Below are 16,961 nucleotides of genomic sequence, written 5' to 3'. Positions count from 1 at the left end.
AGTCCTGAACTGGGAGGAGCTGGTGACGTAGATTTGGAGAGACAAGAGAGAGGCAGAAGAACTTTTTGGAAGCAGCACCTCGTGGAGAGAGAGAGACTAAGAGAATTGCTGGTGGCCGCTTTGAATTGCCCTGGACTTTTGAGACCTGCCCCCTGAGCTGCCAAGGACTGAGGAGACATGGCTGTTTTGCTGGTACTTTGTCTGTCTGTTTTGATGTTCTTTTGGCAGATTTGTCCACTGGTGAAAGACAGTCCTGTTGTTGAAGAAGTCCTGGAACCTGGCTTTTGGTTAAGAAGCCCTGAGACTGAATACTGTCCACTGGTGAAGGACAGTGCTGTTGTTGCAGGGGTCTGGAGACTGTCCTGCAGACAGAATGAATACTGTCCACTGGTGAAGGACAGTGCTGTTGTTGCAGGGGTCTGGGAACCTTTCTGTTGGTTCAGAAGCTCTGAAGAAGGATTTTCTTGTTGTATGTTTACAGAAATCCTGGGAGAGGGCTTTGCTAATGTTTTCAGGGGTTCTAGGACTGTTCTACAGACAGAGGATGAATTAATGAAGGGACTGGCAATGTATCTTGTGGCCTTGCTAAGCCTTGTCTCCCCAGGAACTAAGATTGCTGAGAACTTGCCTCCTGTCAAGATGAAGAAAAGACCTCCATTTTGGGTATTAAGTGCTGTGTTAAACTTGATGTAACTCTGGGGTAGATTCAATTGAGATCCAGGGGTGGGGAACTTTTGACCTTTTTGTGCTCTGTGATTGACAAATGAAGGTATAGCCTAGGGGTGGAGAAGTATTTAGACCAGGGACTTTGTAATTGATTGAATGATTGGAAGGTCCTGGGGTGGGGTAGTCCTTGGAGATTATTTAATCACATTTAGTAAATGCTGTATTTGGAATGATGTCATGTTTTGATCTTCTCTGTTCTTGGTTTGTCACTGAATAAAATGGAGAGCACCTATGCTGGTATTTTGAACCTTGGGAAGTTGCCTTTCCTTGGTGTTACAGTACAGAGTTATACAAGTAAAGTGATTAAAATGCCCATATCTTATGATACCAGATGACACAATTCTAGTCATGTACTTCAAGGAGGTCATGGATAAGAAGAAAATCTCTATATACAGCAAAATATACATAGCACTATAATTGTGGCAGCAAAGAACTGGAACCAAAGTAGACATCTATCAAATGGGGGATGAGTAAACAGACTGTTACATGATTAAAATGGTATAGTACCATACTCTAAGGAACATACAGAAATCTGGTTACAGAGAAAAAATGGAACAACTTACACGAACTAATGCAAAATGAAGTAAATGGATTAGGAAACAATATATACAATAACTATGCCAATGTATAAATGGACTTAACAACCACAACAAAAGAATTGAAAGTGAATGTTTCAGAATTATTAACAACAAACATGGCTCCAAAAAAGAAATATTGAGAAAATACTTCCCAAACTCTTTTGCAGATGTGGAAGATACATGTGTCTGGAATGTTTCATATGGTTTCACACTTTTTCAATATAGTGATTAGTTTTGCTATTTTTTTTTATCCTCTTCCTCTTTTTTTTTTTTTTAGACAATTGAGGTTAAGTAGCTTGCCCAGGGTCACACAGGAAGCGTCAGAGGTCAGATTTGTTCTCTGGTCCTCCTGATTCTGGTGTTCTGTCCACTGTACTGCCTAGCTACCCCTTTCTTTTTCCTTAAAAAAAAATGTATCTTTGTGATATGGAAAGCTGAATAGGAGGGGGCAAGGGAAGAGATCTTGGGAAAAATTTAGATGATGCAAAAAACAAAATATATCTATAAAAATGTATTGAACGTAACTGGTGACCCACCATCTGCATAAAGACCTTTACTGGGAAGGTACCAACACTAGCTGATTATTTTTTTTAAGTTTAAAAGTGGTTTGTTTTTTTTTTTGCTTTTTGGAGGGCAATTTGAGTTAAGTTACTTGCCCAAGGTCACATGGCTATGTTTTTGTGTTAAGTGTCTGAGGCCAGATTTGAATTCCGGTCCACCTGACTCCAGGCCCGGTGCTCTATTCACTGCGCCACCTAGCCACCCTTAAAGTGGTTTTCTTACATGGAAACTAAACTACTTCTCTGTAATTTTAACTGCAGTTCTGGGTTCTGCCCAATGAGGTCAAACATAACAATTCTAGCCACTTTTTTGTGGGAGAGTTCTTCAATTATTTTAAAATAGTTATTGGATCCCCCAATCCTTTGTCTTCTCTTTCAGATTAAAATATTCCCACTTTCTTTCTTTGATCCTCATATGAGATTATCTCTCTCCCCCTCAATATTCTAGTAGCTCTTCTCTCTGAGTGTTCCAGCATAATAGTGTCCTTCCTAAAATGTGGCTTTCAGAATGTAACTTAGTACAGTTGGTATTGTCTGACTATGGTAATTTACAGCAGTCTTCCATATACTGACTACTCCAACTTTCTTAATTCAACATGAATTTCATTAATATCGTTGACTGTCATTGAAGCTTATTCTTCACTTTATTTTTCTTTTGTGTGTATTTTTTTTGACAATAGGGTTTATATAGAAGCACAATTTGCATGACTTCACATGTATAATTACTGTCATGTTTGCCTTCTCAATGGGTGCAGCAGGAGAAGAAGGAACAGGAGTGCTAGAGAGAATTTGGAGTTCAAAATTTTAAAAGATGAATGTCAAGCATTTTAAAAAGGTAATTGAGAAATATAAAAATATATTTTTTAAAATTGTTGCTAAATTACTATAACCTCTAGATCTGTTTTTTTTCTCCCAATCAGGCAGTTCTTTAACCATGACTCCTCAATCCTGAGAATCCTTGGGCCTTGGGTAGAATATATAAAATGTAACAGCCTAGGCTTAATTGGTAGTTATCTCAGGAAATCCCATGAGAATTTTTAAAAATTATAAATTAATTTAAGGTAAGGAAATAGAAGCGATATGTGGGGAAGACCTCTGGGAATTTGGAAGTGAGAGAAAAAATATAGGAGATTGCTTGAGAGAATGGCAAGGTTAAGTGAAGGATTACTTTTCAGCATGGGAATATCTCGATATATTTGTAGCTGGTAGGGGAATGCTAGTGAATTAAGAGAGGGGGAAATAAGGGAAGAAATTTGATCAAGACAATAAGCTCCTGCAAGACAGAGAAGGCTCAAGACCATAAATGATGGTGGCCTTAGCAAGGTAAAGACTCATGTCTTCATGAAAGACTAAAGCAAAGGAGAAGAGAATGGATCCATGATGAAGAGGGGTTTTAAAGTATGAAAAATTGGGGGGGGGGGGGGGAGGGAGAAGAGTTCATGACAGATGACCTCTATTTTCTCAGTAAAGTTAGAGTTCACCTATAGATGCACCTGCTCATGCCCACCACAGAAATCAACAGATGATGACTGAATCTTGGCTAAGTGAAATCTACAGAGAGTTGTTAGTTTTATCTATCCCAGGCAGCTGAGGTAGGGCTAGGTTTGAATGAGCCAAAGTTACTTGCATATGTTGATACCAGGGCATCTGGTGAAGTACAGAGAAAAGAGAGTACGTGTTGCATCGTATCAGAAGATTTAGATAATAATGCAATCAAGCCAAGTTCAAGTATTCAGAGATCTAATTATATCATTGAACCTAAAGCTGAAGGGGACCTGAAAAGAAATTTAATCTTTACACTACCTTTATTTAACGTATAAGAAAATTGAGATTCAGACAGTGAAAATAACTTATCCAAGGTCTCACAGGTACTAAGTAGCAAAGCAGGAGTTTGAACCCAAGTCTAGTGACTCCAAATCCAGCACTCTTTCAGTAAATCAGGTTTTCTCTCCAGAGTTATCCAGGAAAGCTGTCTAAGCTGTGTAGCATAGAAAAGAAGGAAATTACAGGAAATTTCTATTGAAACCTTAAGAATGATTCACAGCCAAGAAAGTTGTTGAGCCACAAAATTGGTATTTGTAGGGTCCAAGGAATGGAGAATGCTATTAACACAATCCTGCCTAATCTAGGGTCTGAAAAAATAATGCACAGTGATGGTAGCATAGACATCTGTCACTGCAGTAGGACATGGTTCTACTTTCCCATCAACAGCATGGGAGAGATCCAACGTGGATGTGCAGTGTTCTATATGTACCCAAATTCCCTTCATCCCCTGACCCATGGGCACAGAAAAGGCATCACAATTATTCTGCTAGTGGGAAACTACACTTTGGAGGTGGGTTTCTCTACCAAATTTGAAATTGCTTCAATAAATACTGGATCAGAATCTTCACTTAAAGTGGTCCTGGCTAGCTAGTGAATCAAGAGCGTCTCAAATTGGCATCTTCACCACCCTGTCTATATCCACATCTCTCTTCACTATAAAGAATCAAAAGATTCTAGGTCTAATACCAGCTGGATCTCATATTTGATGTTGGCACAAAGCAGGGGAACTGGCATGACTAGTTTCCCTAGCCACCAATGTCTCTCTCTAAATTGATCTCGGTCCTTTCTCTTTCAAAAACTCGGCATGCAGTCCTGTATCTGATATCAGCTGCCTCTACCTGCCACCCAGGTCAGTACACATCCCGGGGGGCACAAGAGCCAATGATGTTTTATCAAGATATCAAAATACTACAAAAAGTACTCTCATGGTCCTTCAGCCTCTTCATGTTATTACTCTTGGAAAGAAGCCCACTTGCTTTCTCAGGTGGGCCTTTTACCTTCTCTGTTTTCTGACTCTTTCTCTTGCCCACTTGCCTGGTCTTGTAATTGACCCCATAACCCTTTTAATCACAACGTCCTTCTCTTCACAGTTTCCTAAACTATTAATTCATTAGAATATTTGATCTATAATTAGTTTGCCCCTTTGTATTCTTTTAGCATTTACCCAAGGAAGCTGTTAACCCATTGACTACTCCATAAAAGAATGCAACGGATAAGCCAAATATGTGTGTTCAAATACCACTCTTTACTGTGGTTAGGTAACAGGGATATTTGAAGGTTGTATTCCCATCTCTGATAATTACTAGTGGCAAGACCATTCGCAAGTCACTTGTGCTTTCTGAGCCTCAGTGTCCTCATCTGTCAAATGGGGATTCTAATATGTTTCATACTTCCCTCACAAGATTATTGCAAGGGTAAAATGAATGAGAAGATACATGCAAAGCTGTTGGTAAATGAGTTTTTGTTATTTTATATCTTGGATAAAAGTTTTCTTTTTTTGTTTGTTTCTTTTGCAGGGGGGAAGGTAGGGCAATTGGGGCTAAGTGACTTGCCCAAGGTAACACAGCTAGTAAGTATTAAGCCTCTGGGGGCCAGGTTTGAATTCAAGTCTATTCACTCTATTCACTGCACCACCTAGCCAACCCTAAAATTTTTCTTAATGCACCTTCATTTCTTTCAAGTATGTTCTTATACCTATTTTAGTTAACAATCTCAAATATCTTAAGGCGGTTATTCTGTCATTCAATTGTGTCCAACTCTTTGTGACCCAGGGGACCATAGCACATTAGTGCTGTCCATGGGATTTTCTTGGTAGAAATACTGGATTAGTTGGCCATTTCCTTCTCCAGTGGACTAAGACAAACAGGGTGTGTGACTTGCCCAGGGTCACGTAACTAGTGTCTGAGACCAGATCAGAACTTGGGTCTTCCAGACTCCAGGCCCAGTGCTCTATCCACTAAGCAGTCTAGTTGTTTCAATCTTGAGATATCTCAGAGCTACTTAAGCATTGTACACCTAATAAAATAAGGGAAAGATGAGCCCATCTCTCAGTGATGAAGGTGATCTTCCATTTAAACTCATTCTAGATGTAAAGGTTAGGAGATGGGAAAATTCAATCTCACGGGCAATTTGGAATGGGTTCCTCCTCCTCATTAAAAGCATGGAGGTCAGCAGAAGGGAAATTTGATCCATCGTTCATTCGTCCTTTCCCATCCCCAGTGAGAGTCTTCCTATTATGTGATAAAAAGAAAAATAGGGAATCACAACTCTGTAAGGGCTTAGGAGCTCTGCATACCATCACCACCTGAGCTCAGTACTCACTAGCATTAATATAAAACCTGATAGACCAGTTGAAAGGGGCAATGATCTTCATGGCATTTGACCCTGGGGAATGTACAGACTGGTCTAGAAATGGAAAGGTGATCGTCTTACAAATCTGTCGCGAGCTCTATGAATGGCAATTTATACTGTTCAATTTGTGCAGTTCCCCCACAGTCTTTCATGAGTGCAGTATTTCAAAACCTAGTGTTCCACCTCACAGAGCACTGAAACCAAAGCCTAGAATGATATCTCTAGTGACAAAACTTGTACAATCAGAATGATGAAAGGTGATCTTCTTATGTGTACTGTGGATTTGTTTTTAAACTTGGCGTATTTGTCTACCTCAAGCATCTGCATATTTATATGAACAATGGATTTTATTATATTTCATATACACACCCCAGACAAATTCACGTGTACCAAAATTCCTATAGTTAGGGTCTATTGGGTGAGTTTGAGTCCACAAGATTGTTTTGTACAACCTATGATCAATCAAAGTAGAATGCAGCTGAGGGCTGATTGTTACTGTACCTATAGGAAGCCTTCAGGCTTAAGAAGATACAATTGTCTTTTCTCTCAACCACCAAATTAAGAGACTTTCAGGAACTGTAAGAAAGGAAAATAGAAATCTCTCCAATGCATTACTCAGGTCTAAGTAGTTTGGACTATCAACTACCATCAAATTCCTCACTCTTTAACTACCCCATATTATTTCTTTTTTTTAGAATGCTATAACTGTGCCCCGAATTCCTCTATCCTAATCCAAGCAACTACCAGGAATTATTGGGACCAGGCAGGGCATTCAGGACAGCCTTGCTTGAGTCACTGAGTCAGGTTTATTTGTGGTACCCAGGGGACTAGAATATCCATGTCTGATGTATCTATAAAGAATAATGCAAGGGGGCAGCTAGGTGGCACAGTGAATAGAACACCTGTCCTGGAGTCAGGAGGACTTGAGTTCAAATCCGGCCTCAGGCACTTGACACACTTACTAGCCTGTGACTTTGGGCAAGTCATTTAACCCCAATTGCCCTGCAAAAAGCAAAAAAACAAAAAAAAAAGAATAATGCACCTATGGAAAGGCTATGGGCATCCACATGTGATCTGCATATTTGGGAATTCATAGCAGCCAGTTGGGAAATGAAGATGGGCAAATGGTTAAAATAAATGGACAAAAGACCTTCTAATCTCGGAGATTGTTGAAAACTAAAGAACACTGGAACCTTCTTGAAGCTTCATTTTTAATGTTACACTATTTGTGCTTATTGTTTACCTTTTCTTGAAGAGGACCAATGACATCAGGAGAGTGATGTCTTGACTTGAGTCAGAGCTGGACAGTCCTCAGCCTCACCCTCTCCTCCAGAGTCATCGAAGTCCAGGGGCAAGAACAGGTTAAGACAACTGGTGATGGTCAAGGATGTAGTGCATGACTTAAGTCTTTTTGAATTAAGGTCTTTCCTGGTCTTCAGTTTCTCTAAGGCATCACCCATTCATTGACTAAGGGCTATATAAGATTTGAAACAACAGAGTACCTAATTTGCCATCACAAAAATATAATTTGGGAGGAAAGACCCTCTAAATTTCTGTCCAGAAGAGAAAACAATTGCTATTTATACTTGTTCTAAGCTGTCAAAATCTAAACAATGAGCCACCTAGATTTGGGGCTATTGCTGCTCTTGCAGTGAAAGCCAAGTGATTTGGTTTTAAAGGTCAGGTCAAGTCACTCCATTTGAAACACAATGACTGGTCCTGAGAATCATCCTCCTTTAAAAACATTCATTTTTTTGTAAACAAAACCAAACAAACAAAAACAAAAACCACCTTTTTTTTCAGAGCTATGTTTCATGAAATCATAAATGAAAACTCTACAGGACAAAAAGTAAATTGTCCCAGCTTTCTGAAAAATCTACCCCCAAACTTTTTATTTGCCTAATAACTCAGAAGCTCTGATTAAAAAGTATTCCATCACAGCCTATTAGTAAATGCCAAGGAAGTACAGGTTTTCTTTCTCCCTTTTTGGTTTGAAATCATGATTTCATCAGTATAAGAAACTCCCTGTGAGAAAACTTAAGAGTTTTAGTTGCCTGGGAAGACTAAAATGTTGTAACCTATTTAATGTCACACAACTAGTATGTGTCAGAGGTAAGACTTGAATACAGGTCTTCCTAACTTCTTGGCTAGCCTTCTATCCACTCTATCCTTCTCTCTCCTTAATTTTAGAATTGCTAAACTACTTTAAAAGGAAAAATAAAAAGTCCATCCAACAACACCATGCCACCAAGCCCTGGCCTTGATATCCAAGATGACATTTCAGACATGGGAAATATTCAAGGCCATGGTCTTACTGGCTTGAATGAGACTGAATAAAGGAGCAATGGATCCTTTCCGTGGCCATGATAATACATAGAGGAAGGAAATATACAAGAAAAAAATGAAATTCTCAGTTGATAGACAGGCAGACTATATTGCACTATCAATTTACTAACACCCTATCTATTGCTTTTTGTTGTTGATGTTTGGTTTTTGGGTTTTTTTTTTTGTTTTGTTTTTGCTTTTTGGAGAGGGAAAGCAGAGTAATTGCGGTTAAGTGACTTGCCCAAGGTCACAGGACTAGTGTTAAGTGTCTGAGGCCAGATTTGAACTCTATTCACTGAGCAACCTAGCCGTCCCACTATCTTTTGCTTCTTGATGATAGAAGTAGGATATGTACAGTGGCTAGAGCACTGGACCTGGAGTCAGAAAGATCCAAATTGAAATCTAGACTCTGAGAAAATCATTTAAGCTCTGTTTGTCACAGTTTCTTCATCTGTAAAATGGTGATCATAATAGCACCTGTCTTCCAGGGATATTGTGAGGATAAAATTAGGTAGTATTTATAAAAGTTTTGTAAACCTTAAAGTGCTATATAAATGACTGATTATTATGATGATAATAATGATGTACTTGTTGCGGCCTAGGGGTGTTGGTCAGAGACAAGGTTTATTAAAACATGGCTTGGGGTGGGCAAGATTTTAAGAATTCACCCATTTGTGACATTTGTATTGACAAGTAGGCCAGACTCTTAAGGAATCTGAGCACTTTCATAGAGGCAAGATGGATCTTTGTATACAAAGACTGTAGGAGGGTTATAGGGGTGGTCAAGAAGAGGGGCTTGGGAAGTCTAAGGAGGATCTTGACCAGGATTGAGGTCAGACCCCAGGAATGGGATTAAGGGTGGGAAATAGCTGAAGGCTACCTGGAGACTACAGAGAATGGAGAGCTGGGCTAGTTTAAGGCTAACAGATTTGGGTAAATATTTTTTGATAGGATCAAGGGTGGGAAGCGGCTGGACAACGGAAGGCTAGGCTAGGTTAAGGGTAATATGGGCCTAGCTATAATGAAAGGCTTATGGCCTCAGGCCAATGCCTCATCAAGTGGGAAGTATCAAGGGGGTTCCCAGAGCCTAAACCACATCATCCCCATGATATCCCATTGCTCCCAAGCCATAGAAGGATATGAAATATTTCACCAGTCTGGTCACCCTCCTCTGGATATGCTCCAGTTTCTCAATGTCCTTCCCAAAATGGGGTCCTTAGAACTGAGTACAATACTCCTCTTATCTGACTGTGGCTTGGCACAATGTATTAGCCCCACCATCACTCTAGACATTCTTCTATGACTATAGTCTAAAATTGCATTAAATGTCTAGGTAGTTACATTGCACTATTGACTTCCTTTGAGTTTATATTCCTATTACCTGAGAGAATGAAACTAGAACTAGAACGAAATAAAATGTGACCTTTCCCCTTCTCAGCCCCATTTAGAATGTTATATTTCAAGCCATATTATTGGAGCTGTGCTTTGCCCATTGCCTTTGTGTGGTTTAGGTGCTATTCCAAGAACGATGTTCCATCATACTACGTACTTTGTTTTTGTTGAAACTTTCTTTTTTTTTTCTTTCACTATAGTCCTAATAAATATATCCTTTCTCCATGGAACTCTTCCTCATAGAAAAAAAATAAAATAAAACGACTGTGCTTGAAAATGTGTGCAACACTGCATACCTATAGTCCCCCACATCTCTATGTAGAGGAGGGCAATGTTCTTCCTCCTCTTTTCTAGAGAACTAATATTGATCATTCCAATTAATCTGGATCCCACAGCCTTTAGGGGTTGTTTTTCATTGCATTGTGATCATCATTGTGTATATCATTCTCTGTCTTCTGATTACTTGGGTTTACATCACTTTGTATTAGTCTTCCTATGTTTTTCTTATTTCTTTATATCTTTAGGGTATCTTTAAGGTGTATTGATACTCAATTACATTTATATAACATGACATATCTAACCATTCCCCAGCCAACACACATTTTGCTTCCACATATTTTGCTACTACTAAAAGTGCCACTGACTACACGTTTTTCTTCTGTCTCCAACATTTTGGAGTAAATTTTCAATAATTAGATCTTTTGGAATAGTTTAGTGACTTTTCCAGAGTAATTCCAATGATTTTCCAGAAGAGATGAACCAATGGACAGGTCTACAGATAGTGCATTAGTGTGCCTGTCTGCCTACAGCATACTGGGGAAGGAGCCAGTGGTAATTGTCCTAGAGACAGTGCCTCAAACTTACTGAAAGTAATTAAATATGCCTTGAATTTCCCTATGGAAAGATGATGACTCAATGTCTGTGGGGGTTTACAGGAGAAGTACTGTTTGGAAACCATATGAAAACTGACAAGAGTTGTTCCACATGCTGTGTGTGTGGGAAGATCAAGGCACTGATGGGTTTTCTTTCATGTAGTTGGTAATGAAAATATAAAATCCTTTTATCGTCTGGAGATATGAAGCACAGCTAATAAATGCAATTAGATTAATGTGAGTTTCCTGTCCAGTAAGACAGAAGGTAACTTTTCCCAAATGACCCTACACTTGTATGATTTATCATTTTAGTTACATGGTAGTTGATGTCCAATAGAAACTGGAAGTCAGCATTGTAAGGTGGGGTTTACATATCCTATTCACCTGCCAAGTTAGCATTTTGATTTAGTCTTTAATTAGATTTGGAAGGAGTTTCTATTTTATTGCAGGAATTTGATTCAAAGTACTTCTCTCTGTTCATTTATTTGTAATAGGTCTTCAGAGTTTCATGACTATGAGACACAATTATTTTAGAAGGGTCACAGAGTGCTAGCAAGCTGTATGTCTGATAAATTGGCGCTCGTGAAATGTAGCAACTCATCTCCAAATGAATCATGTATTCATTTCTGCCAGCTGAGAGATTTTCTTTTATCTTCTTCCTCTGTGGAAACAAGTCTGATGGCTCCAGATCTTGGTATTAAAATACCTAGCGAGAATGATGGAGCAACTGGATTTTTCCCTCTAATCTCTGAATTTTCCTGAAGAGCTCAATTAGCTAAAGTGTTATATATGCATGTGTATTTCCATGTATTGTCTAGACGTATGATTTTATTTGTATCACAAATTCCTATTGAGGTATCCACTCTACAGATGTAGGTTGGTGACTCTTCTACAGTTTTTGATATTAATAATTAATAATCTGAGGGCCCCCAGGAGCTACTAATAAAATACCCCTACTGATGATTTAATGGATGATAAGGAAAATCATGCTAAATTATTTTCTCTTGGTTCTGTCTCCTTTGTTTTTTATTGGTTCTTACATATCCCCTCAAGTTTGTCTTATTTCCTAATATTTTGAGTATTTGTATATGGTTTTAAGTGACTTTTCCAGAGATTACACAACAGGTTTTTAGCAGAGATGAACTCTTAGGTCTTCATGCTATACCATATCAGAAAATACCATACTACATCATGCCATACTAAAACATAGAAGAATATTCCTGTGCATGTGTGTGTGTGTGTGTACACACAGACACACAAAACACATATGGGGATATATAATATATATCTATAAATATATGTGCATATATACACATATATAAAATCAATCTATAGCATAATACACATATGAGCTGGTTCAAATCCATGTCTGATTTATGCATGTGTGTTCATACACATAACACATGCATGTGTGTTTGCAGTTTGTGCATATGTATACATGTGTGTACATGAATGTGTAAGTGCATATATAGACTTCAGTGTTTCTTGAGCTGGGGCCTGTGAATTGATTTAATTTAAAATATTTTTAGAACTCTATTTTAATATAATTGGTTTCCCTTATAATGCTCCATGCTTTATTTTATGCCTTTACAAAATATTCTTCTGGGATAGAGGTTCATAAGTTTTATCAGAATGTCAAAAAGGTCTGTGACACAAAAAAGCTTAAGAACTCCTGAAGATGTATGTACATTGGCACACATATATGTAAGGCTTAAAATTGCACTAAGACTTATGGGACACCATACACACACACACACGTGTATTCTAATATAGATCAATTTTCTATGTATGCCTAAGCATGTATATATGCACAAATAAGTTCTGGTGTGATGTGCCCTGGTATGTTAGAGTATGTTACATTGTGGTCTGGAATGACATGATATAGTATAAGATTCTTTTAATGAATGGTAGTTTTTATAGGTTACTGAGTTCCAATGCACTAGTCCATTCTCTCATACAGTATTAAAATGCTCCTAGGAGGTCAGATCAATTAAACTTTGTGGCTCCATGTCTGATTTAGAAATAGAGGTTTCTGTGCTCAGTGGTTGGAAAGGGATGTCATCCTTCCTGATAATTCTCACTATTTGGGACAGGAGAGCCCTGGGAGCACACTCTAAAACACAACTCTAGTCAGTCCTCAAAGGTGGTCACACACTACACATTCTCATGAACCTGAACCAGCTCCTGTGAGTTTTCCACACTAGCTCGCTGCTCTCTTGGGAACAGAGTGAAGAAAACCGTGCAGACATCCACACATATGATGGAATGTGGGCCATCTCTAAGATCATGTAGGAGTGACACTCTTCCAGGTAATTAAACTGCCATTTTGAATGTCAGAGTTAGAAATCACTCCAGTGGTAAAGTAAAGCAAACCGTAGGTAAGAAACAGAGCAGCAGGGAAGAGTGGATTTGGGGTTAGAGGTGCTGGTTGTCCTGTCCATGTCTGACTCTTCATGACCCCATTTGGGGTTTTCTTGGTGAAGATAATCAAGAGGCTTGCCATTTCCTTCTCTAGAAGCCAAAGGACCTGGGTTCAGATTCTGACTGCTGTGTATTACCTATATGGCCTTTTCAAGTCATTTAACTTGTCTTGGTCTCATTTTCCTTAACTGTGAAATAATTCAGTTGGACTATGTGACTTCTCACATGTCTTTTCGCTTCTAAATCCTATGAAACTCAACAAATTCTGCACGAGATCTTTCATGTTATCTTCATTGTGAAATAACTAACAAGGATGAGCTTGTAAATTCAGACCACAAGTGCCAGAAATTTATATGATCAGAGACTTTAGAGATAGAAGAAACTAGAGGTCATCTAGTCCAACATTTTCCTTTTATAGTTGAGAAATTAGGGCCTTGAGTGACTTGACTAAGATTAGACTCTAATAATTAATGGCTCAATGAATGGAGTTCTGGGCCTGGAGTCAGAAAGACCCGAGTTCAAATATGGCCTCGGATATTTACTGTGTTACCCTGGGCAAGTCACTTAACCTCTCTCTGCTTTAGTTTCCTCACTATATAATGGAGAGGATAATAATAGCACCTATATCCCAGGATTGTTTCAAAGAATCAGTGAAATAATATTTGTGAAGCACTTAACAATAAGTATATGATAAATATATAATAAATACATAATAAATAAATATATATAAATAATATGTAATAAATAAATAATAAAGCTGGCACATACCAGGCATTTAAAACTTGTTCACTTGCCTCCTCAGCCCCATCACCAACAAGGAAGAAGTCTGGGAAATCAAATCCAGGTCTTTTAACTGTATGTGGTGCACCCCACCCCCAACTCTAATATGCAAAACTGCTTTAAGCTTTGGATTGGCATTAGATTAGACAGTGTCAGTCTTATTCTATCCAGAAGAGGCCAGTGATCAGTCTACATAGTCTGTAGATAGACCACATGCCAGATGGGTTGCAGTCAGCTATGTCTATGCCTCTGAGTTCCTGGGGCATCTCTTCTGGAGTTGTAAATAGTTATCCGCTATAATGGTCCCAAGCTGCCAGGACTGGCTTCAAAAGATGATGAAATAAGCTTTGGTTTTATTAAATTCTATAACATTGTCTTTGCAGCAATATACCAAACATGGCCTCCAGGACCTCAATGCCATCGTTGACTCTTTATTCTCCCTCATCTTCGCATCCACTCAGTTACCAAATCTTGTCCTTATTGTATATATCTCTTACTCTTCCTTTACACAGACAGCAGATGAACTCTAGCCTGTACCCCCTTCTGCTGCAATTGCAATAAACTTCCTTCCTAGTCTCCTTGCCTGAGTCTACCCCAGCTCCAAACAATACTCCATAGCTGAATGGAGATTTCCAAAAATCTAAGTCTGATCATGCCATTCTCCTACTCAAGAAATTCCAAAGGTCTCTGTTGCTTCTAACATCAAATAGTAACCTCCTTCATTTGGCATTTAAAACTCTTTACTGAACTCCTTCCTACCTTTCTAGTCTTCTTCTAGGTGGTGCAGAGGATAGAACACCAGTCTGGGAGTCAGGAAAACCTGAGTTCATATTTGACATCAGTCACTTATTGGATGCATGACTTTGGGCAAGTCAGTTAACCACTGCCTGCCTCATTTTCCCCATCTGTAGTTCATAGGGTTGTTTTGAGAATTAAATGAGATAATATAATGTAGAATAATAATAAAGAAAAATTATAAACGCGATAATAAATATCTGTAAAGCACAATGACTGGGACAAATACAAACATAATATATGATTATTCTCTTTCTTACCTGTTACTTTTTTTTTAAAGCAATTGGGGTTAAGTAACTTACCCAAGGTTATAAGGCCAGTTTTTTTGTGTGTGGGTGTTAAGTATCTGAGGCCAGAACCATCCCAGGTTCGCCTGACTCCCGGGGCCAGCGCTCTTACTCACTGCGCCACCTATCTGTCCCACCCCTTACTTCTTTAAAGCTTTCTGTAATACAGCCATACTGCAGCACCCTCTGTTACTATCCCCATGCCTTTCTTTGACTTCCCCCAAGACTTGTCCTCCCCGGGGCAACCAGGTGGTACAGTGGATGGAACGCTGGGACTGGAGTCACAAAGACCTGAGTTCAAATCTAGCCTCATGCAGTTACTAGCTATGTGACTCTGGGCAAATCACTTAACACTTATTGACCCGAGTTACTCATCTGTAAAATGGGGACACAGCAGAGAAGGAAATGACAAGCAGATCCAGCATCTTCGCCAAGAAAACCCCATGAACAAGTCTATGGAGTCATGAAGAGTCTGACACAAGTGAACAACCACAGCCAGGAGTAGGACACACTCACTCTCCCCCTCCGCTTCTCAGAAGCTCTAGTTTCTCTCAGTTCAGATATCACCCTTCCTGATCTCTGCTTCCTCCAACCATTAGGTCCTCCTCCTTCAGACTCTCTAGTATTCACGGTGAGTACGCATCTGTGTTTGAAATCTGCCTGTCTAATCTGTTCATACTTCTTGTCCCTCATTAGAGTATAAGGATCATGAGAACAGGAATGTCCCCACTTTTTTCTCTGTATTCTTAATAGCAGCAGTGTCTGCTACACAGGAAAGATGAAAAGAGGCATTTATTTAAGTAGCCTACAGCTATTTCATTTGGTCCTTGCAACAACCCTACAAGGTAGGTTTATTATTAGCTACAATTTGCACTTAGGGAAACTGAGGCAGACAGAGGGTAAGCAGCTTGCATAGGGCCATACAGCTATGAAGCGTCTAAGGCTGGGATTTAACTGTGGTCTTCCTGATTTCAGGCCCAGTATGATACCCACTTTTTCACTCCGTTGGCTCATACATAATTGGCACTTAAAAAAATGCTTGTTGATGAACTGATTGATTTCTGACATCAGACTGAAGGACTCTCTCCCCAGGGGTCACCAATGAACAAAAAAACATGATGAAAAAAAACATGTTACTCTTATGTCAATGTTTAATGGTTTGGTACCAAGGGAGAAACATCAACTGGCACATCTGGTGTGTTGAGGGTGGAAATCTGAGGTTCAAAGAAGCTAAAGGAGGGGAATTTCCAAATGCAAAGAATCCTGTTTGAGCATTCTGCCTCTGAAATTGCAGACTTCCTCCTCTGAAAGACCCTTTCTCTGAAAGCCTGGGGAAAACTGCCTGATCAGCTAATAATTGTCAGCCTCATTTCTCACACTGATTCTTTTTTTTTATAGGCCTCAGGTAAATTGGATCCAAAGAAAGGGAAGGGGTGAAAGGGGAGAATGTAGTAGTGCTGGAAGGATGGAGTTAGGGAATAGTAATGAAGGCTCTGACTCAGATTTTGGCGATGGAAATAAAGATAGATGAAATGTGACAAATACTCAACTCTCAAGATCGGTCCCCTAGGAACAAATGATTTGTGGCTACTCTGCATGTGTGCAGGTAGTTGAAAACTAGAAAATAAAATTAGAGTTAAGAACCTTTGGGGTAGCTAGGTGGTACAGTGGCTAGAACACTGGGCCTTGAGTCAGGAAGACCTGAGTTCAAATCCAGCCTCAGACACTTACTAGGTGTGTGCCGCTGGACAAGAAACTTAACTCTGTTTTCCTCATCTGTAAAATGAGCTGGAGAAGGAAATGATGAACCACACCAGTATCTTTGCCAAGAAAACCCCAATAGAGTCACAAAGAGCTGGACACAACTCAACAATTAAAGAAAAAAACCCTTTGGGTGTTTTCTTTTTAATCTACAAAAGCTGAAAATCTGCATGAATTAAATTGCCCTGATGTTTTGGCAGTGTGTAGTTACTTCCTTACTGTGAGTGTTGTATAACCTTTCTCTATCCGGTTCTAAGACAAGAAGGTACGGACCTAAAAAGTTGGATG

The sequence above is a fragment of the Petaurus breviceps genome, unplaced genomic scaffold, assembly GCF_028583685.1.
Source record: "Petaurus breviceps papuanus isolate PSGF00001 unplaced genomic scaffold, PetGlider_PUasm1.0 188, whole genome shotgun sequence".
Classification (NCBI taxonomy): Eukaryota; Metazoa; Chordata; class Mammalia; order Diprotodontia; family Petauridae; genus Petaurus; species Petaurus breviceps.
The sequence above is the reverse complement of the archived record's forward strand: the minus strand, read 5'-3'. Positions refer to the sequence as shown.